Source organism: Mus pahari, chromosome 8 (genome assembly GCF_900095145.1).
Source record: "Mus pahari chromosome 8, PAHARI_EIJ_v1.1, whole genome shotgun sequence".
Lineage (NCBI taxonomy): Eukaryota > Metazoa > Chordata > Mammalia > Rodentia > Muridae > Mus > Mus pahari.
In genome coordinates, this window is record NC_034597.1 from 61,626,169 (window position 1) to 61,653,839 (window position 27,671).

The 27,671-nt window shown below is 47.0% G+C and overlaps 1 long non-coding RNA gene across 1 annotated transcript; it reads left to right on the forward strand.

The window, feature by feature from the left end:
* Positions 1–7,126: 7,126 nt before the first annotated feature.
* On the forward strand, positions 7,127–27,364 carry LOC110325034. Its single transcript, XR_002380713.1, has 4 exons — positions 7,127–7,189; positions 10,011–10,141; positions 25,681–25,831; positions 26,356–27,364. It is a non-coding gene; the product is annotated as an uncharacterized LOC110325034 (long non-coding RNA).
* The last annotated feature ends 307 nt before the right edge of the window (positions 27,365–27,671 follow it).

The window sequence follows — 27,671 nt, forward strand, 5'->3', positions numbered from 1 at the left end:
TTTCCTCTCTGAAGACCCTCCAAGGCGTACTGGGGCTTCCCACACATGACTTACATAGAAGGACTGGCTGATGATTCGGCCTTTGGTCTTTGCTGTTGACCAGGGAGGACATGTGAATCCCAGAAAAAGGATCTCCAGTGGAGCCAAGAGTGGGGGGCTTTTAGGTGAAACAGAAAGCAAGTCCTACTTCTCTTAGGTAGTCGGTTCACGGTACAGCCCACGAGAAGAGATTTTTCTAGAAATATGCCATGGATTGGATGCTGTTTGAGTGAGTCTTTTAAGGCTTATGCATTGGAAGCTCAGGCTCCAGTGTGGAGATGTGGGGAGGTGGGGCCTGATGTGGCATCACAGGGGGCACTTCCTTTGGTAGATAGTGGGGCTGCCCTGATAGTATCTGAAAGATAATGAAAGATGCTTCAGGGTGAGCATAAAGAAAGATAACTATCATCAACTTCTACTCTGCCAGAAATCATCCCTAAGGCCACTTTCCTGCGCATAACTACGGGCTAAATTAAGGGTTTTGCTCTGGGCAGGAAGACTTCGTCTAGCCCTGTTGTTCCCTAAAAATGAGTGGATTTCCCAGCTTCTCGTCCTCCATTGCTAACCTTAAATGACAAAGAGGTCTTGTGCCTCCAAGTATTAAGATCCTTTTCCCGGAGTGGCTCTGGGATCTGTTTCCAACGTGAACTGAGAGGGCAGAATTAAGCACGATAAGCCAGTGTTTTGTTTCTGGTGCTTATTGCTGCTAGAAATCTCAGTGGGCACTGCTGACCGTGGAGGAGGAAGTAATTTAACACAGGGGCAGGAACACGGTGCTCTGAGCTTGCTCTCAAAGGCTTGTCCTGTTGGAGGTTGGGCACGTGAAGGAAGGGCAGATCAGTGGAAATGTACTCCGTGCTGGGGGAGAGAGGGAAATGTGGGCCATTTATTTGACCACAGGCCTCAGTGCCTGGAATGGTCCTCTCTTCTGCCTGGTGATCACAGGCTCTTTGCTTTTGTTCTTTCCTCTGCAGATGGTGTGATGCCTTCTTTCCCACATACATCGCTCCTGAGTAATTCTCTTTACCAGAGGCCTCCCCACCCACCAGTGCTAGCTGAAGGGGGACCTGGACAACCTTCAGCTGCTGGAGGCTTTCTGTCTTGTTCTCATTTGGCCTTTAAGGGAACAATATCACTGAGGGTTGTGTCTGATTTCCTCTTTTTTTTTGAAAAAAAAATTATGCTTTGAGAATTTCACACACATATACAATGAAATATGATTGTATTCCTCCCCCCATTTTTCTCCTCTAACTCCTGCTAAACACTCACAACACAGTTCCCCGCCAATGTCATGTCTTTATTAATAGCCCACTAAGTCCAATTAGTGCTGCTCATATGTGCATTGAATGTGGGGCCCTTCACGGAACCATGGGGGACCCTACACCCCCAAGAAGAACAGTTTTCCCTCTCCTGATAGCTATTAGTTGTCAATACCTCCTCAGTTAGTAGTGGGGCCTTAAGAACTCCCTCCCCATTCATGTCAGAGTTTTGACTGGCTCGATCTTATGTGGGTCTTGGACAGGTGAACACAGCTGCTGTGTACATGAAATCCCACGACTGGGGAGGTCCCTGGCCCTAGGGTTGGCCTTTTGTAATTTTGCTACATTGTCATGTTGTCAAATCGTCTTCTAAATATTCCTGTTTATACATAGACCCGGGCTGCTCTTAGCCCTCATCAGACAACTTCTTTTTTGTATCGGGCAACAGCCAATGCAGAGATTCCTCACTGGTCAAAGACCAGAGAATAAACGGCTGCAAGTGCTCAGCTCTGGGTGGGACATCTTTATCTGTCTCCCTTTCTATCATTCTCTTTCCTCTACTTTGGCCCTCTTTCTTCCCCCTTATCTGGGTGAATGCACACGTACTTCTGCAGGTGAGCTGGGCGTTCTGAACAAACCCACCTGCTTTCAGCCCATTTGCACAGCCACTGTCTTTCCTCCTTGAAGAACCTTCAGGGGAGTGATGTCACAACGATGACTTTGGAGCCACGTCCAGCTGACACTTGCTTGGTTCCCAACCTCCTTCCCACATCTGTTCATGTTCTCCTCTACCCCCCGTAGTTCTGATCTTTCTTATCATAGCTTCCCCTCCCCCAGCCACACTTTTTTGAGGGCCTGGAAACTGAGCCCTAGGTGAGGACAGTGAAGGCACCCGAGGTCACGTGACCAGGGCCCTACAGTGAAGGCACCCGAGGTCACATGACCAGGGCTCTGCAAAATCAGGGCAGGGCCTGGAACCAGTCTTGATATTCAGTCAGGCTGTGCATTGGTGCCCCTTGGGCTCTGCTAAACACCTGCTTATACTTCTCTAGTGGGACTTGAGCTGGTTCCCAAGGGAAGTGTTGGTGGATGTCTTTTTTCACAGGAGTTTGTATCAGGAGTGACTAAAGAAGGTACATGTGTCTGGGGGCTCCAGGTCACTTATCTGTTGCACTGCAATTTTCTGTGTCTTGCACATTTGTGTTCAGGGCATGTACAGAAGCAACCTGACCCTTATGAAGTCTGGGACTATGGGAGCCTCAGGCTGGTATCTCGCCCTTCTCTTCTCTGGAGGCACCCTAACCCCTGAAGTCCCAGCATCTCACTATGTTCCAGGGTGCTACATTCTCTTTCCAGATGTCACAATGATCTAGTACTCACTGCAAACCTTCCTGGTCCCCATCACCTACTTTTCCTTCTCTCGTGATTCTTCTTCTCTCAACTCTCTACTGTCCTGGGTTCCTCTGACTTTTTCTACATCTTGCATCTCTCTGCTCTAGCATCCTTTGGCAGTTGCCTTTCCCCACATGGAACTCATGCCTGAGATCTGCTCATCCCCAAATGATGTCAGACATAAGTACATTTATACTTTAGCCATTATTCCTGGTCCCCTAGTTGACTCTGGCCGGCCACTGTCTCAGTCATACTGCACTTCATGTGGAACAAGAAGACTGGCTGTGGCCTTTTATCCAGTTCCCTTGTCATCCAAGGGCTCCTCCCCAGAGGCTCAGCCCTACCCCCATTCCCAGTGTTATACATGAAGCCTTTGCAGTGTCCCCAAGAATAGAGGACAATTAGCTAGGCTAATCCATTCTACAGTAAGTATATATTTTACAACGTCATGCTGCACATCTCAGTTATATTTAGTTTTGGTCAATTAAAAAAATGATAAAATTAGGGGGGACCATAATGGTGAAAATGAGAGGTGTCTCTGTCCCTGTCTGAGTTCAGAGACAAGCATTGGCCTCAGGGTACTCTGGAACCACTTCCAATTATCCAGGGCCAAGGTCAGCAGGCTTTTTCTGTAAGGAGCCAGATAGGAAATGGGCTCTACCTAGTAAAGGAAGATCTGTAGCCACTTTTGTGGGTCCCATGGTCTGTCACAATGATTTGACTCTATAACCATAGTGTGAACACAGTTATGTCCTTCCAAATTTGTGTGTTGAAGTCTTGTTTGAGTATTTCAGAACATACCTATGTGCAGACCAGGCCTTTAATGAGGCAATTAAGTTGAAACGAGGTCACTATGCCAGACCCTAATCCAAAGTGACTGGTGTCTTTATGGGGGTGCGGTGGATGATGCTGTAGGTATGCACAGAGGTAGGACCGTATAAAGACATAGGACAAGAAGAGAAACTTTGCCAGGCATTGGTGGTGCATGCCTTTAATTCCAGCACTTGGGAGGCAGAGGCTGGTGGATTTCTAAGTTTGAGGACAGGCTGGTCAACAGAATGAGTTCCAGGACAGCCAGGGCTACACAGAGAAACCCTGTCTCAAAAAAAACCAAAAAAAGAAAAAAGAAAAAAAAAAAAAAAACCTTCAGGAGCTGCAAAGCTGTGGGTGTGGCTGAAATTGTGAGTGTCTTCCTCAGATATCTCACTGTTTCTCCCGGGCCAGAACACTTTGCGATCTTATCATGAGACTCTTGTCTCCAGGAATTGTGACCCCCTTGTTCATGTCTCCCCTCTCCAGCCAGTCGATGGACACAGGACTGGAAGCCTTTTCTCTAAACATCTATAAGTTAGGCTTCCCGCTGTCTGCTGCTACCTCTTTGGGGGTGCACGGAGCTCTAAGATCCCATCTGTCTCTGCATGATGCCATTCCCAAGACGGCCCCTCTTGGTAGACAGAATGCAGTCTATGCAGATGGCTGCATGTCTTAGCTCCTAGCCATCTGGGACTGAGGTTGTGCGTCAGGGGAAGAGAGAGGAGACTGCTCCCTTTTTGGCCCTTACGTATTGGAGTGTCATCCCTGTGCTGGGCTTGGGGTCTGTGTGAGAAAGCCCAGCTTGGCTTGTATGTTTTGAGGCCCGAGAAGGAAACCAGTATCCAGGACAGACCTTAGCCTCTTGAACCATTCACCTGGTCAGATAAAACGGACTTGTGGAAATCAGAGACCACATAAGCCCGTCCCCATTTTACCAAGGGAATAAGAACCCTACCAGAGAAACCCACCACTCTTCGGCTGCATAGTCAGAAGCTTGGTGTGGTCCAGCTGTGAAGCACAGCTGCTTGGTTGCCCAATGTCTTGCATCCTGAAGTGCTCTCAAGAGAGTTTCCCACTGAAGAAAGGCAGACTACACAGTCCGTTACAGCCCCCTAGGAGCACCATGTGCCCATACCGTTTCCTGGCTCTCTATTTTGGGCAGAACAGGCCCTCTTCCTGTTCCTAGACCTTTATACACACTGTTCATGCTACTTCTGGCGTCTCTCCTCTTCTTCCCTCTGGACATCGGGTAGTCGAGGCCCAACGTGAGTTCGGGTTCTCAGAGGCCTTTCTCTCATCGAGTCTCTTCTTGGTCTCAGATTGCCTTATGTCCACACTTTCGGTCAGCGCTACCCACACATGATCTTACTGTATCTGGTGAACATCAGATGGATCCCTGGGGAAGAGCACAGGGCAGGAGCTGTTCTGTGTGTGCCAGATGTGGAGACTGCGCGGTGAGCACCGCAGGCTGTCAGGATGGAGGGAAGGAGGGAAAGAAGGAAGAGGAAAGAAAAAGAGAGGGAAGAGGAAGGGAAGGAGGCAGGAAAAGAAGGAAGGAGAGATAAGAAGGAAATGGGAAGCAAAAAGAGAAGGAAGTAAAAAGAAAGTGGAAAGAAAGGAAAAGAAGAATGGAGGGGAGGAGGAGAGGAAGATGAAAGAAGAGAGGAAGGAAAAAGGAAGGAAGGACAGAGGAAGGAAGGAAAAGGGAAGGAAGGATGGAAAGAGGGGCAGAAGGAAGGAAAGAGGGAAGGAAGAAAGAAAGGCAGGCAGGTAGGTCATCAGGCCATCAGGCAGGCAGAAGGCAAGAGAGAAAAAGAGGGCTCAATGCTAAGAGTTTGTGTTCCTTAGAAGGGCATAAGTTTAGTCACTGAAAGAGTCAGTGAGTAGTGTGTGTGTGTGTGTGTGTGTGCATGTGTGTAAGTGTGCAGCCTGACGGACACTAGCTCTGGGCAGCTTGGCCCCAGAAGGACAGTCCATTCTGGCAGTGCTGGTGCTGGAGCGTGTGTGATAGGTGAGGAAGGGCAGGGGTGACAGCCTGTCCCCAGTCGCACTGCTGTCCTTCTCCCATATTCTCCTGTGTCTCTCGGTGGTGCTGAGTGGAGACTCTGGGGTAGAGGAGGTGGTAGCAGGACTGACTGTTGATGCCTGTGGTGACAGGAGATAAATGAAGCCATTGCAAAGAGCAGCTCCCTTTCTAGAGCCGGAGCAGTTCAGCTCTTGACTTCACTGCCTGGGGGTTTTAATTAAATGTCAAATATAATTTAGAGCTGGCGTGCTGATGGGTGTGTGAACGCTGAGTCCACGGGCTCATCTTTGTGGGTCTCCCCTGTACTTGAGGTACATGGGGGAGGTTAGTTGGTGCCCTGTGAGGTGTGTGGTTTCTTCTCCTTATTCTTAGTTTTGAAGTGAAAGTTGGAAGAGTTTTTTTGTTTTTTTTTTTTTAAAGTCGTAATTTACATGTCTGCTATATATAGAGAAAGAGCCAGATTGGGACCTAGGTAATCTGGGACATACAAAAGTGTGTATATTTATCTGCAGCTTTTCTTCCCATATCAGGCTTATGGTGGCAAGGCTATTGATCCATGTTCTCTGCAGCGTCTGCGTCCAGGGCCTGGGACCAAGCTGATCCACTCCTCCTAACTCCTAACTCTGCTGGGCATTTTGTGGAACTGAAGAGAAGGGTTCCAGAACAGCCTCTGAGGTGATGAGGGCAACCACAGGCTGAATTCCTGTGGTGCACTGAGCCTGGGGAGCAAGGGGGCGGAGCTGAGGACATCAACTGCCCGCCATTTTTCTGAGTGGTGATTGATTGAAGAATTAACTGCAGCACCTGTGAAAATCACAATGAGACTTCCTTTCAATTTAATTCAGTAACTTGTAAATAATGACTTTATCAGATGATCTAGATGTCACAAAATAGTGTGAAGCCCTACTTAATGGACACTATCTATATCACCAGTGGGGTCTTCCAGCCTTTTCTTTCTCTGATTGACACAATTATTTTCTAAATGGGAATAGGATCATATAACTTCCTTGCCGAAAGCCCGGAAACTTCTCCTCTGAACTGCCTCCCGACTCTGCTCTTCACTTCCTGTGAAACCCCTTTCCCACTTCCCTGAAGTGCATGTGGCATCCGTCAGTCACCTGTGTGGAACCTGGCACGGGCCAGACACGACGCACCATGCAAACCTCTTTCTGCCTGGAATCTTCCCTGTGGGTTGGTTAGGACTGCATCAAGCTTCAAGGATAAGCCCTTGTAGCAAACAAGAGTTTAAACCTTAGGACTTTGCATGCCCTATGTGATAAGAAGGCAGAAGTGTGTTTGTCTGAATTCAAACATACTTTGCAGGTTACTTTTTGTGCATTGGCTTTTCAGCCTTGTGCTCACTATGTGATGGTTGCGAGAGGGCTATCCTGACTTGAGGTCTTTTACATCCGAAAAGGAAAGGGCGGAGGTGGTATGGGAGGAGAGGGAGAGGGAGAGAGAGGCGTGGTTGTAAGGGGAGGTGCTGATACTAAGTCTAGTTCCCTAATTAGTTCTTAGATCTTTCAATAAAGAAGGCCAGGAGCCAATTACTGGGTAGAAGGTATAGGTGGGACTTCTAATACCAGGAGGAAAAGGCAGATGCGAGGAAGAAGAGGGGCTTTTCTGCCATGCTTGGGAACTAGAAGAGAGTAGCAACCATGTAAGAGCTCAGGGCAGCTACTGCAGGCCAGTTGCCAGAGATGTTTGGCAGGGATGATTGGAACAGCCACTGAGTTTGGGACAGAAGGAGAGACAGAGATGGTGGCTTGGTAAGGGCACACATTTCCAGGCAGGAGGTATTTATGCCCAGTAATTGTGCCATGAAAGACAAGCTGTAAAGTGACAAGCTGAGTGTGTGTCCTTTATCTGTGGATTCTAGGGTCTCGGGGAGTGGGCTGTTGGAGCGATTGATTCCGAGGTTATGGTGGTAGCGTGCATTATAAAACTACATGCAGCCGGGCGGTGGTGGCACATGCCTTTAATCCCAGCACTTGGGAAGCAGAGGCAGGTGGATTTCTGAGTTCGAGGCCAGCCTGGTCGACAGAGTGAGTTCCAGGACAGCCAGGACTACACAGAGAAACCCTGTCTTGAAATAACAAAAAAAACAACAAAAAAACCAAAACCAAAACCAAACCAAAACAAAAAACCTACACGCAACACACATGGCGGGTGAAGGGGATAAGGTGAACCCACCTATCATTGCTGCTCCAGAACCCCCCAGAAGCAGGTCCCCTCTTTGTTCTCGTAGGTTGAGGGAAGATGTTCACTGCTAGGTTAACAGTGACTAGAAAACTGACACGCTGGCAAATGGGCGTAAGGGTTCTGTGACAGACATGGCTGGCCCTGGAGAACCACGTGTACCCTAAGCAACTGTATGAGTTACTTTTTTCACAGCTGTGGTAACACACTGGAAAGAAGCAGTTTAAGGAGGGATTTTTGGTTTTTGGATTTTGAGGCAAGGTCTCATAGCCTAGGCCAGCCTTAAACTCTCCGTGTAGTCGAGACTGGCCTTGAACCCTTGCTTCTCCTGCCTCTACCTCCTGAGTACTGGGGCTCTAGATTTTTTTTTTTCACCACACACACACTGGCCAAAGAAGGAAGACCTATCTTCTGGCTTGTGTTCCTAGAGCAGTGGTTCTCAACCTTCCTATCACTGAGACCTTTTAATATAGTTCCTCATGTTGGGGGTGATCCCCCTCCAATCATGAAGTTATTTTTGTTGCTGCTTCATAACCGTAATTTTGCTATGGCTATGGATCATAATGTGAAGATCTGAAATGCAGGATCTCTGACATGTGATCCCTGTGAAAAGGTCATTTGACCTCCCCCAAGTGGGTCACGACCCACAGGTTGAGACCCACTCTCCTACTGTCTAGGGTTCATCATGTTGATGGAAACAGCTGGTGGTTGTGGCAGCAGGAATGTGATACACACACACACACAGACAGAGACACACACATGTATATATATTGATGCTGATTATGTATATTAGCAGTCAGGAAGCAACGACTGACTTTCAGGATGCAGCCCGAGTTTGACTACGGGTACCCAGAGAACCTCTTTGAATCTTTCAGGGAGCAAGGCTCGGTCTGCTCCATAGAAAGCGAAACGAGCACTCTCTTTCAAGCTCAGCTGCACTGTTCTTACCTTGACCGACATGTCCCTGTGTGTTGGTCTCTTCCTTCTCCTGCCTGGTACCCGGAACTGATTGTCTGAGGGCAATCCATCAGTTCCTGTTGTTGCCCTCAGACCTTCCTCTCACTGCCAACTTTCCCCTGGGAGCTATGTCAGTCACGATTTGCATCTCTGTGTCGGAGGGAGTGAATTTTCTGGAAGCTTCCTCTGCCAGCATTAGCCAGTGCTGGAAGAGCTCAAGCCATGCTAATAAGAGTGGGCTGGTAAAGACTTCAGCCCCCCTCAACTCTGGGGTGGAGGCCATTTTTAGGCATGCTTTATTCTGTTCCCCAGAGATGCTCCATGGAAATGAGTGTCTTTCAGACAGCCGCTGAGACAGATAGCTTGATAATGCACATCTCTGGGACCCTTGTCCTTGTTTCTGGGTGATGTTCCTTGTGTCTCCCATGTAAGCCCTGCACACTCTGATCTTTGTCTTGGCTCTGCTTTTAGTGTGACCCCCCAACTGAGACAGGATCTCCATCCCTTTTGTATCTCCAGAGATCAGAATGGTATCCTCTGTAGAGCAGACCCCCCAAAGTACTATTGATCACCCATTCAAGCGGTTGGAAAGAAAAGACATTGGCAGAGTTTAAGAGAGCTAGGAATCTAGGGGGTGTGGCAGAAGTTGGTTCCCACTGACCAAATGCCAGCCTGAGCCCTTGAATTTGCTCTTCTCCTGGCAGGCAAGGTTTATTTAGATGAGTAGATCTGACTGGAGGCTAGGAGTTCGGAGTGACATATGTTACCACGGGCAGTTGCCACACTTCTCTTTCCTGCCACAGTTCATGTGACAGGATGCAAGCAGGCTAGATTTCTAAGCCCTTGCATGAAGGACAAGTGCTTTTTTTTTTTTTTTTTTTACATTATCAGATCGTCATGGACGTCATAGGAGAGGAAAAATACATTGTGTAAGAGTTCGATTGCTCTGTTATCACAGGGTGATCTCTTGCAACCTGCAATAGATCTGCAGAGAAGTCACCTCCCTGATCCACTCACTGTTCCTGTACTCTGCCGAGCAGTGGGCAGTCCCACTGCTCTGTAACCGTTTTCCATTCCTTCATCCAGGCAGCAGCGGCAGTTCCATTTTGGCTTCTCTCCTTTGGTGGAGCAGTTAAGCAGATGACAGGCTCATGGTATTGTTTGGGGTGGAGGGCATCAAGACCCTTTGTCTTTCAATACATAGCTACGAACATATTTTCCACTGTATTAGCATGCAACATACACATATATGAATATGGGCATGCTGCGATTAATATTTATCACCGGCAACATATTCTGATATCTTGTACTTTGTTTTGTTAAAGAATGCTCGTTATGAACCATTGAATTGATTTACATGACCCTCCAGTGATATATACATCCTCCAATGATACATCCTCCAGCGTGTAAAGAGCCAATTCAGACATTAAAGGCTTTAAGGAGTTAGAAAATGCAGGTAAATACTGTGGGCTATGGTAAAAGGCTTCCAGGAGGAAAGAGCCCTTGACCAACATGGGGAAGGGGATGGATCCACAAAGAAAAGCCTTTGTAGAAGAGAGGACCATGAACAAGGCTTTAGAGGACATTCATAGATGTTTGAGTCTCTGTGTAGGAATAGTCAAATGAGGGGCCATGGGAAATACAGAGATAGGGTGATATTTGAAATAGATAACACCTAACACAGCGTGTGTGTCTGAAATAGAGTGGACTTTGACTAATCAGAACACACCCAAGTGACCCCGAGCAGTGGCACCGCTAATAGCCTGACTCTGGGGAGGGGACAAGAGAGAGGAGAGGTTAGTGTGTGACCAGAGGTGGGTATAGGGAGGGGCAGAGGTGAGAATGGCAGTGTTGGGTCTGAAGTCCATCTATGATGGGAACATTGCTCTGCTACATGCTTCTTTAAAGGTGTACCCACAGGCTGGTGAGATGGCTCAGTGGGCTAAGGCACTTTTCTCCAAGCCCAATGATCTGAGTTTCAGCCTTGGAACCACATACATGGAAAGAAATAACCAACTCCACAAGTCGTCCTCTGCCTTCCACACATGCACTGTTGCCACATCAGTGCACAGCTTGGGTCCCAGATCACTGGGAACAGCAAGGGATGAAGAAAAGACAGTCACAGGGACAAAGCAAAGCTGGGATTGGGTGGACTGGGCTCTTTGATGGAGAAGTCTCAGCTTGGGAGTTCATTGTGTTTGTTCTATACAGCTGGACAAGGAGGAGAGGCTATTACATACAGCTGAACAAGGAGGCGGGGCTATTACATACAACTGATCAAGGAGGAGGGGCTATTACATACAGCTGAACAAGGAGGCGGGGCTATTACATACAGCTGAACAAGGAGGCGGGGCTATTACATACAGCTGAACAAGGAGGCAGGATTATTGCATACAAATAAACAAGGAGCTAGGGTTAAACAAGATTCAGCTAATCTTGGTGAGGGTCTCTGTAGGGGAGCAATCATTAGTCTCTAACTCTGCTGGTGGGAGAAAGCTACATCTGACATTTTCTTCATACACTGTCAACAGTCACACCTTAGGAAAGCTTTGCTGTCCCTCTGAGCCTCACCTGAGGAAGGCTTTGCCACTCCCTTGGGGCCGAGTCATTGGTCCTTGACCTGGCTATGCCCATGTGAAACTACACATTAACTCAGGACTTTACCTGCTACACACATTGCCAATGAAATGTGATAAAAATGGCAAACTTATGGTCTTGGCACATACAGGCATGTGTGGCATGACTTGTGGCTGACAATGAGTCACATACAGAGATGCCCTTATGAGATTATAGTAAGACTGGAGCATTTCCTTCACTAGGTAATGCCTGTCTTATATATACCTGTCTTTTTATTTTTTATTAATTAATTTATTTTAAAGGTTTATTTATTTATTATATGTAAGTACACGGTAGCTGTCTTCAGACATTCCAGAAGAGGGCGTCAGATCTCATTACGGATGGTTGTGAGCCACTATGTGGTTCCTGGGATTTGAACTCAGGACCTTCGGAAGAGCAGTCAATGCTCTTAACTGCTGAGCCATCTCTCCAGCCCGCCTGTCTTGTATATTATCGCAGTCTGTTACACTCATGTTGGTGGTAATGCTGCATCAACAGATGCATTGCCACTGAGACCATCTCACAATTATGAACAACTCAGGATGCTTGATCATGCTAACAAGTAGCCATGCTGCTGGCTTGTGCATTTACCACACTCCTCTTCTCATTGTAGCTATTTGGTGGTGCACTCCTTATTTAAAACGTTTACTGTAAAAAATAGTGTATGGCATGAAGCCAGCCGCAGACCCACTCATCTTGTGCTTACTGTGTCTTGATTGCATCAAGAGGCCACGTAGAGAGATTGACCTGGGCCATGCGGGTTTGTGTGTGAACACTTGGCGATGCTCCCACAGGGATGAAATTGCTGAGTGACACACTTCTCAGAAGGCATCCTTGCTGGCAAGTGATACTTCACTGTAATTTCCAGCTCCTTAAGATTCTGAACATCTCAGCCTCAGCTGAGGGTCCTGCCAACACAAGGCATAGAAGAGATGCAGTAGCCAGCAATGGGAAGTGACAGGTGACTGAGGACCCACTGTGTGTTCCAGGAAGCACACAGACTGACAGGCTGCTTAGCCAGATATGCTCAGTGTTGGAGCAAGGGCTTTGAGGACAGTTAGGACCTGGGCCTTTGTATAGTCCCACAGACTTCTATTTCTGTGTTTTAAAATGTAATGTCGTACTGGGCTGGGGGAGACGACTCAGTTGATAAAGTACTAAGCATGAGGACCCAAGTTTGATTCTCGGTACTGTGTGTGTGTATATATATATATATATATATATATATATATATATACACACACACATATATATATATATATATATATATATATATATATATATATATATATATATATAGTGCTGCGCATGTGTAATCCCAGCGGTGGGAAGATGGGGCTCACTGGTCAGGCTGCTTAGCTTGCTTGGTGAGTTCCAAGCTAGTGAGAGACAAAGCCACTTGAGGAATGGCAGCTAAGGATGCCTTCTACCCTCTAAATGCATGAGTGCACATGGACACATGTGTACACACAGAAACTAATGAAGGAGCTATAAGGATGTCCCCTTCCATCACAATGGAATCACACCATAAACTCAGGCTGTGGAAGGAGGGATAAACACCATGACCAAAATCAAGCAGGGGAGGAGAGTGTACAAGTGGCTCACACAGTACTTCATCAGGGTAAGTCAGGTGGCTCACAGATGACAGTACATCATTAGGGTAAGTCAGGCCAGGAGCCTGGGGGCAGGAATTGAGGCAGAAGCCTCAGAATGAACACTGCTTACTGGTTTGCACTCTAAGGCAGGCTCAGCTTGTTTATTTACACAACCCAGGACCACCTTCTGGGGCTGGCACCACCCACAATCAGTGAGAGTCCCTCCTATGTCAATCACCCATCAAGGAAATGCCCTGCAGACTTGTCTAGAGGCCAATCATATGGAAGTGTTTTCTCAACTGAAGTTTCCTCTTTTCACAGGAATCTAGATTGTGTCAAGTTGAAAAAAACAAAGAAAGGGGGGCTGGTGAGATGACTCAGCGGGTAAGAGCACCCCACTGCTCTTCCAAAGGTACAGAGTTCAAATCCCAGCAACCACATGGTGGCTCAAACCATCCTTAACGAGATCTGACTCCCTCTTCTGGTGTGTCTGAAGACAGCTACAGTGTACTTACATATAATAAATAAATAAAATCTTTAATAAAAAGGAAAGAAAAGAAAAAACAAAGAAAGAAACAATACCGCCCCCTACCTCCCCCCTCCTCCCAGCAAAACACAACAACAAAATAACCAGCACATAGTGAGGACCACGTGTGCATGGGTGTGAGCACCATTTGGGGTGAGTTAGGGAATGTGTTTTTCCCGTCTTTCCTAAGAAGGCACATTTTTATTTAAATAACACCAATATAACGGAACAGTCCGAAGGACATGATCTAAGCAATGAAATTTGTGGGATCTAACTCATAGCTCCCTCTCAGTTTTACAATAGTGTAAAAATAAAAATTTTCATCAAGCAGAAATAAAAACAATACTATAATTGTAACATTTACTGTGTGCTGATTACCTGCCAGAAACTCCATGAGGTACTTCCCATCTCTTTTAATCCTCACAAGCATCCCGTGTGGCGCATCCTATTATCGCCCTCATTTTGCAGAGCAAAGCAATGAGAGAGTGAGCATAACTCAGCTGGCGATGACACTGCAATTGTTCCACCACATGGAAAGAGCAACCATTACAGCGGCACCCCTCCTCCCTAGAAATGTGATCGTGCCATTCCCAAGTCCGTAATGGCAAAGCATTATGGAACTGGACAACTCTGCTAGCCTTGTGTTGGTCAGCTTTTCACGACTGTAAGGGAACACTCGAGGCGAGATACTTATGAAGCAAAGAGGTTTACCTAGCTTAGTTTTTAACAGGTTCCAAGTTCACGGCTTGGCTGCCCGTCTGGCTTGGTGTTTCACACCATGGTTGGAGCATGTGCAGGAGCAAGTGGCTCAATTTCAAACTAGGAAGCAGAAGGTAGAAAGGCAGGCTTACTTTTTAAAATAGCCACCCTTTCCTGAATACCAAGGGATCATATAAAAACTACCTTAATTCTTTTTAAGGACCCAATGTCCTAACGTCCTTTAAGCAGGCTCCTCCTTTTAAAGAACCCACTACCCCCCCCCCCAACACTGTTACTCTGGGGACAAAGTGAACAGTTAGGCCTTGGGGGACACTCAAATTATATCCAAACCCTAGAAACACTAATCTCAACTCGCGTAAGGCTGTCTTCTCTACAAGCACATATTTTCTTCTCATACTCCATATTTCCCTTCCTCTGATTGGCCTCTGCCAAAGCTTCCTACCATTTCAAGAGTCTTGGTAGAGGGACATTGAATGGAGCTAATGTTTAGGAGTAAAATAATCCCATCGCTTCCTGTCTTCACCCGTTTTCCATTGCTATCACTGCATACTTGACACTAGATGATTTATACTGAAAAAATGTTTATTTTGGCTTGGGGTCCTTGAGGCTGGGTAATGCAAAGGCAAAATACTGACATCTGTTCAGTTTCATGAGGATCTATCTCATGCTGTTTCACATCTTGACAGAAAAAAAAAATGAAAGGGAAAATGGGGCTTGTGAAGAAGAGAAAGGGGCTCAAAGTCCTGAGAGAACTAATGTATTATCGTAAGAAAAACATCGAGGAGGCTGGAGAGATGCTGTAGTCAGTAAGGTGCTTGCTGTGCAAGTGTGAGGACCTGAATTCTATCCCCAACACCAACACAAAAAACCAGGTATGATGTCATTCTCTTGTAATCCCAGAACTGGAGAGGTTAAGACAGGGTGTGCTAGCCAACTGAGGCTGATCAGTGAGCCCTGGGACTGGCTCCCAGTGAGAGACTCTATCTCAATAAACAAGGTAGATGGCTTCCATGTAATGACACATCTGAGGGTGATCTCTGGTCTCCACATGATCATACACACACATGCACATGTTCTGCACCTGTATGAATGAGAGCATGTACTCTCTGTGCCCCCCAGCCCCCACACTTAAGCCAATCACTTATATTCTTACAGGGACTCTGCCCTGTGACCAAATGCTGCCCTCAAGGGCCCTAATGCTACAGAGCAAATAAATTTCAACACGAATTTGGCGGAGACAATAAACTTTGAACTATAATGCTCTTCTCTCAAGTCTGATCAATTCCCTCTTCGGTCCAGAGCACAGATAGAAGATGGGCGAAGAAGGTGGGCAGACATTAGGATGCTGGAGTGGGCATCTTGGGTCCCTTTTGTCCTCACACGAAGAGCCACCAGTACTCAAGGGAAGTTGTGATTTGAACGAGAGGTGTCCCCGGCAGTCCTAGGCATTTGAATCTTTAGTCCCTAGGTGGTGGTGGCATTTGGGGAGCTCCAGGAGGTGCTGCCTGCCCGGAGGAAGCCTATCTCTCTGAATGAGCTCTCAGAGTGTCCTCACTTACTTTCTCTTGCTGTGAAAGTAACTTGGGGAGAAAACAGTTTATTTTTGTTTACAGTTGCAATCTGTCAGGAAGAGAAATCAGGGTAGGAACTCAAGGCAGGAACTGAAGCAGAGGGCACAGAAGAACATTGCTTACTGGCTTCCTCCCCATGGCTTGCTCAGTTTGCTTTCTTATATAACCCGGGACAACCTGCCTGTGGGTGGCATTGCTCACAGTGGGCTGGGCTGTTCTCATATCAATTATTAAGAAAGTGCCAATTTAATGGAGGCACTTTCTCAGAATTACCTCTTTCCAGATGACTCTGGCGTGTGGCAAATTGACAAACTGACCAAGCAAGCAAGCAAGCAAGCAAGCAAGCAAGCAAGCAAGCAAGCAAGCAAGCAAGCAAGCAAGCAAGCAAAAATTAACCAGCCAACACAGCCTCTCCCATCTGCCGTTTATTCATGCTTGCAGGCGTAAGCTTCCTTCTCTGGACACCACTGCCTGCCTGCTGCTATGCCTTTTTACCATAATGGATGCTTATCTCTCTGGAATGGTATGCTTCTAGTCATGGTGTTTTATCTCAGCAACTGAAAAGTAACTAATGCAGAAGCTTATGTGTCTCACTGTCTTCACCTTGAGATTCTGTGAAAACCAAGTCCTCCATGCCTCCATCAGCTTCTTTACACCCCCTTGCAGGCTATGCCCAAGGCATGGCACTTGATGTTCCTTTTCTTCTTGGTCCCAGTCCGTTGATAGCTGTGCAAACCCTGTCTTCATGGTCTGGATTATACTCTTTAACGGAATGTAACGATAGAGACCTCACTTGGGGCCCTTCCTGTGGGCGGCTTGAAGGGCTTCTCTAATGTAACATGTGCTCAAGAACCTACCTATCTTACTTTCCTACTGCTGTGATGAGACACCACTAATAAAGCAACTTATAAAAGAAAACATTTAATTGAGGGCTTGCTTACAGTTTCAGAGGGTGAGTCCATGGCTGTCATGGGAGAGAACACAGCACAGGCAGGCAGGCAGGCAGGCAGGCAGGCAGGCAGGCAGGCAGGCAGGCAGGCAGGCAGGGATGGTGCTAGAGCAGTAGCCGAGAGCTTACATCTTATCTGGAAGTTGGAGGTAGAGGGGAGGAGGGGGATGACTGGGCCTGGTGTGGGCTTTTGAAACCTCAAAGTTCACTCCCAGTAACACACCTCCTACAACCAGGTCACAAGTTCTAATTCTCCCTAAACAGTTCTGCAAACTAGGGACTAAGCATTTAAACATAGGAGTCATGGGGGCCATTCTCATTCAAACCATCCCAGCCCCCATGGCTGGGATAGGTGTTTTCCTTTATTGCCAGTTCTCGACATGGGGCAAGTCCCTCCTCTGTCTCAACCTAAACTGCAAATAATGATGGCTCAGACACCTGCCATGAAAATTAGACATGGTTTATGTAAAATGTTTAGCACAATACCTAGCTTTAGTAAACGGCCCTGCTATAGTGGCATAAACCTATTGACAGGAGAACTGAGTTCCTATCCTGGCTTGGGACTTTTTGGCTGAATGGAAGGTTCAGTCTCATGTTGTCTGGAGTCTCAGCTTTTCTCATACATGGAATTAGCAGATAGATCTGGATGGGATTTGAGTCCCAGAGCTGCTGTTGTCCCCACAAGTCTGGATGAAACACTTCCTTGTGCCCCCTCCCAGACTCAGCTTGAAATGCTAAGAACTAGGGTTCCCCAGTACTCATGTTTCTAAGGGGCTCTAATGAGTGGGGCACTCCACATTTGTGAATGGGAAAACAAGAGCCCCTAGCTGCCTAAGTCCTGAGAAGAAGAGGAGAAGGAGGGAAAGAAGGAGGCACCTTAATAGCAGGACAGAGTGACCTTGAAGTTGGACCTCCTCAGCTGCCAGCCTAGAAATGATGACTGGCCCCGGTGTTCTGCTCTATTCAATTTTAATTACTATAATTTTGAGAAGATTCAAGTCTAGGTCTTAGGATCTCTCCCTGAGGGGTTGTGTCTTCACTGCAGGACAGACAAGGACACTAGGAAACCAGCAGTCAACACTCCATCAACTCACCATGCAGGGAGGGTCATGCTGAGAGATGGAGGTGTGTTCACTGCATGGCTCTGAGCTTACGTGAGCACCTTCCCCGGTGCCTGGCTCCTCTTCGATGCTTAGCCACAGTCACAATTACATAGCTGTGGAGATGTCTGTTACCACTGTGGCTGTGGGGGGAGCAGAGGGAGGGAGAGGGAAGGAAGATTGATTTTGAAAGAGGCACAAAGAAAGCAGATTGGAAAATAATGAGGATGTTGGTTTTGGTCATCTCTGTGTCCATGTTAGAGGGTGCTTGGAAGTTGTCTGACTGTAATCGCTAGGGGCTAGTGTGTGTGTGTGTGTGTGTGTGTGTGTGTGTGTGTGTGTGTGTGTGTGTATGAGGATGACAGAGAGAGTATGACTTCAAGCAAGAGGGGCAGGTCGCACTGGTAAGATCTAGAGACGCCTGGTGTGATGGCTTATCTTGATTGTCAACTTGATGCATCTTGGAAGACGGACCCTCAGTTGAAGATTTGCCTCCATCAGGTTGGCCTGTGGACACGGCTGTTGAGGGTTCTCGACTGATGATTGGTGGTAGCGTGGGTACTGGTATGCCTAGGCAGGAGGACCTGGGCTGTATAACAAGGGTATCTGAATGTGAGAGCCTGGGGTAAGTCAGTAAGTAGCTTTCTGTTCCTCTGCGGTCTCTACTTCAGTTCCTGCCTCCAGGTTTCTGCTTAAACTCCTGCCCTGGCTTCCCGGGATGCTGGACCAGAACCCATAAGTGGAAACAAACCCTTCCTCCCCACGTGGTTTTTTTTTTTTTTTTTTTTTTTTTTTTTGGTCAGTGTTGTATCTCAGCAACAAAAAGCCAACAAGGGCATCTGGCTGCCTCTTAATAAAGCCCCTTACCTACCCACTGGCCCAGATAGCCAACTACCTCTTTGACTCTGCAAATGATTATGCAGTAATTTCAAGGTGGATTCTTGGCAAAATTCCAAGACAGGATTGAAATGAATGATTTGTGAGTTCTTGGAAAAGAGAGATGATTGCTAGAAGCCAGCACGAGTTACTTAGAAGGAAGCAGATCAACCCAGGGCCTTTTCCTCCTTCTGATGGTTGCTTGATTGGTAAATCAGCGAGACAGGAACCTGCACTCTGCAGGGGCTGCTGGGGGTGGAAACTGAAGACTTAGCCATCTCTGGCTGCCATCAATGTACTGCAGGATCATAGGTGGTCTTGTGGACCATCCTTCCCTTATTTTACTATTTGTAATCTAAATTTATTCGGGAGCAGAGGGGGGTCTCTGGGAAACTAGCAAATAGGCTCTAAACTTACACTGGGCTACTACCATATTAGTGGTTGTGGCTGAGGTTTATAGCAGGAAAGAGCCGTGTCCTCTCTGTGAGGTAGCTTAGAGTGGGAGGAGGGGAGTTGGTTCTAGCACCAGGCAGAGCGAAATGTGACCCAGGGCTAATGTGGAACTCTACACGGGACTGGGGGTTGGGAGGAGAGAGCTATGTCTATCCAATTAAAGGCACATATAATATTTGCGTCCTGGGCAGACTTGATGTCCAAAGTTTCCCACCCTTGGGAGCCTTTTTTTTTTTTTTTTTTTGACCCCAAGTTGAGCAGAGAATCTATAACAAAGTCAAGCGGTGAGGTCGCCCTCTAAGTGTCTGCTTTCTCTGTGGCTAGGAGTCAGGTAGCATTGAGGAACAGTGCACAACTCCAGGGATCCCTCAGAATATCTGTGAATCAGGTCATCAGTGAAGCATGGGGACCCAACGCCACTGTGACTTGGACATGAGAGGGCAGGAGATCTCCTTTGTAAGCTTACAAAGCCTATCTGGGTTTCCCTGTCCACGAGCAGGCAGTGTAAAAATTACTCCTGGCAGCCTTGCGGAGAAGTGAAAACCTGAAGCGTAGTTGGCAGCGTGCTCGAGTGGATAGAGAGCTACCGAGTAATTCTCTCTAAAGGTTGCACCTCAAACCTCAATCTCCTCCTCCGCCGAGAAGGGCCCCTCGCCTTGTAGCTCTCTGCCCTGACCCTATTCAATTTCTTGATTTCATCTGTGACGTGGATGGAGGCACAGAGAGCAGGATTATTAAATTTTTAGATGACAGTTAGAAGGGATAATTGAAGTCCAGAGAGATAGCTGAGCGTTTGAAAACATCCTGACAAGCCGAAATGAAGCCTGAAACAAACAAGATGAAATTTAACAGGGACCAATATTAAGCCCTATATTTAGGTAATAAAAATGAATTATGTAGGTACACTATCGGGGGAAGTATGACTTGAGAGAATTTCAAATTAAAATCCTATGGCTGGACTGTTTGTAGTGCAGATTGCCTGATGGGGGCAGCAGAGAGCAGGCTGCTTTTGGTAGTGCAGGATTGCTGGGAGATTAGGACTGGGTACAGGACAGCAAGGGACAAGGAATCTGAATGGGACAGGTGATCTGGCAGACCTGAGGTGGGCAGGCAAGGACTGGGTTGTGGCACTCGAGAATGTGGGTGACTGCATCCAACTGAGGCAGGATCCCTCTACACTGTGTGTTACTCTGTCCCGGACAGCCTGGACTCACCCAAGCTGTGAGATCACTTTTGATGGCCACAAGTTCCATGGGGGCGGAGACTGTCAATAACGCAGTGACAGAGGTAGCAAAACAGGCTAGGATGTAGACAGGGAGAGTGATACAGGAATGTGCCTGGGAGGTGCTCTGGCACATATACACTGTATCATTGCTAATTCCTGGTTCTGATACTATAGTTTAGTTATGTACATTGTTGCAATTCCAGGAATGCGATCAAAGGGTCCACTAGACTGCTTTGTATTATTTTTACAACTTGGGGATCTGTATACTTTTTAATGTTTATTTTAAAAAGCTAAGCCCTTCTTTGCAATGAGTGTGGGGGTGGGATGGAGATGGGGACAGACTTCCATTCTCTTCTGGGGAAAACTAGATTGTCAGGGCGGTCTGGAATCTGGGGAAGGGGGAGGTTTGTATCCAGGGACCCTAGCTCCTAAGTATTTGAAGGATTATGGAAAGGGGCCATGGACTTTAAGGACTCTGAAGGTTCGCTGAGAGGGCTGTGCATGGTAGCCCATGTTTGGAACTACTAGTGTTCTGGACACTGTAAGAGGCCAGCCAGAACACAGTGAGTTCCAAGTGATCTAGACTATACAGGGAGACCTGACACAACACCTCTCTTCAAGCCCCTTGTAGTGGTTTGAATAAAAATGGCCCCCATAGGATCACAGGGAGTGGCACTATTAGGAGGCGTGCCCTTGTTGGAGTAGGTGTGGCTTTGTTGGAGGACATGCCATTGGGGGCCTGGCTTGAGGTCTCAAATGCTCAAACTAGGTCTACTGTGACATTCACTCTCTGTTGTTGGTGGATCTGGACCTAGAACTATTAGCTAACCTTTCCAACCATGTCTACCTATACCCCACTATGTTTTCTTCCAAGACAATAGTGGGCTAAACCCCTGAAACTGTAAGCCAGCCCCAATTAAAAGTTTTCCTTTATAAGAGTTGCCAGGGGCCATGGTGTCTCTTCACAGCAATAAAAATTCTAACTAAGGAAAACTATTCTCAACAATAAAAGAACTTCTGGGGAAATCAGCATCCCGGTCGGATCTAGAGCTTTACTACAGAGCTACAGTGATTAAAAAGTGCATGGTATTGGTACAGTGGCTGACAGATAAAACAATGGAATAGAATTGAAGACCCAGAAATGAACCCATACACCTACAGCCACTTGATTTTTGACAAAGGAGCTAAAACCATCCAGTGGAAGAAAGATAGCATTTTCAACGAATGGTGCTGGTTCAACTGACAGCACGTAGAAGAATGCAAATTAATTCATTCTTATCTCCCTGTACAAAGCTCAAGTCCAAGTGGATCAAGGACCTTCATATAAAAACCAGATACACTGAACCTAATAGAAGAGAAAGTGGGGAAGAGCCTCAGGCACATGGGCACAGGGGAAAAGTTCCTGAACAGAACACCAATGGTTTATGCTTTAAGATCAAGAATCGACCAATGGGACCTCATAAAATTGCAAAGCTTCTGTAAGGCAAGGGACATGGTCAATAGGACAAAATGGCAACCAAGAGATTGGGAAAAGATCTTTACAAATCCTACATCCAATAGAGGGCTAATATCCAATATATACAAAGAACTCAAGAAGGTAGACTCCAGAGAACCAAATAACTCTGTTAAAAATGGAGAACAGAGAATTCTCAACTGAGGAAACTTGTAGGGCTCAGAAACACCTAAAGAAATGTTCGACATCCTTAGTTATCAGGGAAATGCAAATCAAAAGGACCCTGAGATTTCACCTCATACCAGTCAGAATGGCTAAGATGAAAAACTCAGGGGACTACAGATTCTGGTGAGGATGTGGAGAAAGAGGAACACTCCTCCATTGCTGGTGGGATTGCAAGCTGGTACAACCACTCTGGAAATCAGTTTGGCGGTTACTCAGAAAATTGGGCATAGTACTACCTGAGGACCCAGCTATACCACTCCTGGGCATATACCCAGAAGATGCTCCAACATGTAATAAGGACACATGCTCCACGATGGTCATAGCAGCCTTACAAATAATAGCCAGAAGCTGGAAGCAACCCAGATGTCCCTTATCAGAGGAATGTGTATAGAGAATGTGGTACATTTACACAATGGAGTACTACTCGGCCACCAAAAACAATGACTTCATGAAACTTGCAGGCAAGTGGATGGAACTTGAGAATATCATCCTGAGTGAGATGACTCAGTCACAAAGGAACAAACATGGTATGCACTCCCTGATAAGTGGATATTAGCCCAAACGTTCAGAATACCCAAGATTCAATTCACAGACCATATGAAGCCTAAGAAGAAGGAAGACCAAAGTGTGGATGCTTCAGTGCTTCTTAGAAGGGTGAACAAAATACTCACAGGAGGAAATATGGAGACAAAGCGTGGAGCAGAGACTGAAGTAAAGGCCATCCAGAGACTGTCCCACCTGGGGATCCATCCCACACACAACCACCAAACCCAGACATTATTGTGGATTCCAGGAAGTGCTTGTTGGGAAGCCTGATCTGGCTGTCTCCTGAGAGGCTTTGCCAGAGCCTGACAAATACAGAGGAGGAAGCTTGCAACCAACTGTTGGACTGAGCTGGGCGGGGGAGGGGGGATCCCCTGATGGAGGAGTTGGAGAAGGAATTGAAGGAGCTGAGGGGTTTGCAGCCCCATGGAGGGAGCAACAGTGTCAACAGGCCAGACCCCCCCCCCAGATTTCTGGGGGACTGGATCACCAACTGAAGAGTGCACAGGGAGGGACCCGTGGCGCTGGCCACATATGTGGCAGAGGATGGATTTGTTGGACATCAGTGGGAGGAGAGGCCCTCAGGCCTGAGGGTGTTTAATGCCCCAGTGTAGGGGAATGCCAGGGTGGGAGGATGGGAGTGGGAGGGGAGCACCCTCATAGAGGCAGGGGGAGGGGGAATGAGATAGGGGGTTTCCAAAGGGGAGACCTGGAAAGGGAAGATATTTGAAATGTAAGTGAAGAAAATATCCAAGAAAAAAGATAAATAAAAATATATTCAAGAAATTATTTATACTTCAAAAAAAATCCTAACTAAGATACCTCCTCCATCCTAAACCCAAAACAACGACATCAGCAAACAAACAAACACACAAACAACAAAGTAAGGAGACAGGGCTGTTTTCCAAACAGATTGGAAGGTGCCAGGCAGATAGAACACATTCTTGGGCTTCGGGCTCCTGGTGGTTTTAGAAGAGGTGCTTTGAGAGTGACTCCTAGGAGTGGTTGATTCTGTCTGGACAAACTTCGCAGGTCTTCTCTAAGAGCTGTCAAGACAAAGCTCAGGTTTCGGCTTGGGAGCTCAGGAGGGGTCAGTGTCCAAGCAAGCAGCTCCTGTAAGTCTCAGTCTCTTTCTGCTGTATGTGTGTGTGTGTGTGTGTGTGTGTGTGTGTGTGTGTGCCTGTGGATGCACCCATGTGTGTGTGTGCCTGTGGATGTACCTATGTGTGCGTGTGCCTGTGGATGTACCCATGTGTGTGTGTGTGTGCCTATGGATGTACCTATGTGTGCATGTGCCTGTGGATGTACCTATGTGTGCATGTGCCTGTGGATACACCCATGTGTGTGTGCCTGTGGATGTACCTATGTGTTTGTGTGCCTGTAGATGTACCCATGTGTGTGTGTGTGCCTATGAATGTACCTATGTGTTTGTGTGCCTGTAGATGTACCCATGTGTGTGTGTGCCTATGGATGTACCTATGTGTTTGTGTGCCTGTGGATGCACCCATGTGTGTGTGTGCCTGTGGATGTACCCATGTGTGTGTGTGTATGCCTGTGGATGCACCCATGTGTGCATGTGCCTGTGGATGTACACATGTGTGTGTGTATATGCCTGTGGATGCACCCATGTGTGTGTGTGCTTGTGGATGTATCCATGTGTGCATGTGCCTGTTGATGCACCCATGTGTGCATGTGCCCGTGGATGTACCCATGTGTGCGTGTGCCTGTGTACACATGTGTATATGAGTGTGGATGTCCCAGGCTGACGTTGGGACTCTTCCTTCCTCTCTTTCCACTTTGTTCCTTGAGGTAGAGTCTCTCAGTTGACCTAGAGCTTATGCCCTGTGTAGCTAAGCAGCTTACTTAAGCTTACTTGTTTCTGTCTCCTGAACACTGGAATTAACACCAACCAGACATTTTTTTGGGTTCTGAAGATCCAAATTCCAATTCTTACACTTGTGTGGCAAGTGCTTTAATCATTGGGCTATCTCTCCACGACCCCTCTCCCCCTGCCCATTGTCTTTCTACAGAGTCCCTGAAGGTTCAGGTTCTACAGCGGACATCCTGGTTACCCTGCTGCCCTCCATGGTGAGCCCACCATCCACTCTGTAGTTGCACCCTCCTGGGCTTGAGCTCTTGTTTCAATCATGTAGAGACTGTGTCCATGTGACAGCTCCCTTGACACTTCCATTTCTCTTAGTTCTAGCTGAGACCTGCTGTGTCCTATTGTCCCAAGGCCCAGCTGTCATGAATGCTTAGAATGCCAAGGAGTTGGTATCATGTGCTGGTATATTTTGATCTCTCCTGGTAGCGAATGCCCAGAAAGGATTCTTCCAGGGGAAAGGAGGGACTTGCTGGAGGATCATGTGAGGCTCATTCTTCAGTTAGAGGGAGAAGTAAAACAAAACAAAACAAAACAAAACAAAACAAAACAAAACAAAAACAGGGGAGGGAGCAGGCTGACCATACCCAAGCTAGAGACCCATTGTGGGAAAAGAAATGGATTGTGGGTTGGGGGATATTTCCACACTCAAAGTCCAGAGTGTAATGGATGGAGTTGGGATGGGTTTTGTTTTGGGGTACCTGTGTGCTCATCACAGAAGAATGCAGAGGTGAGACAGCAGTGGCACAGTCAGTGTGGAGAGTTGGGCCACAGAATTCTCTTTGTTGAGCTGAATGGGTATGAAGATAGGGTTAACTTCTACAGTCTGCTTCAGACTCCCTCAGGGCAGGCTCATCCAGGGTAGCACATGGGATCCAGTTGTACTGAGGGGTTAGGGGTGGTCCCAGGAGAGGTTGAGGGCACCAGACTCCATCCAGTGGGACAAGAAGGTGCTGCTGCTGATTGAGGGGTGCATGGAAGTCCATTGGGGGGCTCTGGTGCCCCATACCCCTATGCTTCTTGACTTTTGAAGGAAGTTGCTGCTGTACTGCACTTCCTGGTCTAATGGGCTGCAAACTCAGAAGCTATTGAAGTCTAAACAAGTATGTTAAAATGTGGGTACCAATCCTGGTTGTAGGACCTGGGTGGAACTAGGGGATGGTGTGTCACCTGAAATTGTTCAGGAAACAAATTGTTCCAAAACTTGGTGTCTTCCCAAAGAAGTACATCTGCAGATAGAGCCTGTTTTCTTCTCTTCCAGACCTTGAAGGTATCTCTCCTGGTCCAGGCCTTTGGGGTTCCTTTAGTCCCTAAATCTGGGAGTGAAGAGGTAAGAGTACATTGAGCATCCCTGAATAGTGTTGGAGAAGTACTGACCCCTCCCTGTCTCCTTTCACTCATCTGCCAAATGGGTATAATGTCTTTCTTAACCACCCTAAAGCATCTCTCTGAGGGGGAAGAAAGATAGTGCCTTTTTAAGATTCATACACGGCTTCATTCCACAATGCATTTGAGGCGCTTCTAAAAATACCTGTGATAGAAAGAGATAAAAATAAATACTATATATGAAATCATCCACAATTGTACTCTAAGCACGTTTTTCTTATTGTCACTCATAGTGATAACAGGAAGATTCCCGAACTCATTTCCAACTTAACCTTGACCTTTGGGGCTCTAACTGAAGAGCAGGCCCATGGGAATCTCCACCCCAAAGCTGCCTAACTACAAGGCCTGAAGTCTGGTGTTGCCTCCTAGGGGTTTTGGTGACTGACTGGCGGGGGGTGGTCAATTGTGACTCTTAGCAGCTCTTGGTAAAAGCTTTCCTTCATTTTCTGTTATCAGCAGTGTCCAGTCTCTTCCGCCTATGACCTCTCCACCTGGCCCTGGGCTAGGAGCTTGTATGCTGATGATTAAAATGTCTGAGTCTCTTCTACAGGGGATCGAAGGAGTCTCGGGGGGTGAACGCCACTGACCAGGCTCCGTTTGACTTGAGGAACTGGTCTCATCCCTTCTGCTTCAATTCTTAGTTCATAAGATGGGCATTAAGATCCCAACCTTTCCCCCTCCCCAGCAGAGCTGGAAGGATCTGCTCAGACAAATTGCTATGCAGATGCACGGAATCACCAGCAAGCTCCAGCACAATTGAAAAGTGATTTCTAAAATACCCAGGGCCATTAGGATTTGGAGCGGACATGACCCAGAGGCTTGTTCTTAAATACCCCACCAGGGGTTTTCAGTTTATTTACCAAGACTGGAAATCCAGACCACACAATTTGGACCTTCCCATAGAGAACACGGGATGCCTGTCACTTTCAGAGCAAGCAATGAGCCTAGCACTGAGGCTGGCAGTATAGGGTAAGAGTCTCATTACAGGCTGAATTGTGTAACTCTCATGTACCTGGAGAAGTCGGGCTTTGACTGTCTGTACTTGACGATAAAAATCTTTGAAGATGTGACTGAATGGCAGCGAGAACGAAACTGGAGTTACAGGTGGGCCACTAGTTCAGTGTGGCTGTTGTCCCCACAAGAGCAGGAATTTTGGACACATCAAGAGATAACGGAGCTACACATACAAAGAAAAGGAGCCTGTGACACTAGGCATGCTGACACATGCCAGGAGACAGAGTCAGGGGTGCTTTTTAATATTTCACACAACAGGGGATCAAGAGTTGGAGGCCACCCTCTGCTTACACACTGAGTTCCAAACCAGCTTGAATTACATAGTGAGACTGTCCTCCAAGAAACAATGACAACAACAACAACAACAACTACTACTACTACTACCACTACTGCTACTACTACTACTGTACTACTACCACGGAGCACATATGTATATAGGCATAAAAAAGCCATGGAGAGAGATCTGAAGAAAAACCAACTCTACCCACACCCGAGTCTTAGACTTCTAGCCTTCAAAAGTTCAAGAAAATAAATGCTTATTGCTTAAACCCTGTAGTTCATGGTATTATTTTGTTTTGGCAGCTTGGGTAGACTAATATGAAAAGTATGACCATCTCCTTTGCTCCTCTAGTAACTAGTTAGGACACAGAAAAGTCAAGAACATACAGAATGATGTGGTTTCTGCTCTCAGGAAACCTGGCGTCCAGGAACGACAGCAGCTACCTTCTAGATGTGGGGCTCGGATGAGTACCATGATGAAACGGGATGGCCCCTTATTATGTGTCCATGTGTAAAACAAGATGACTGTATACTGCATAGAGTTGTCTTGACTTCAAATGGAAGCTTAGGGAA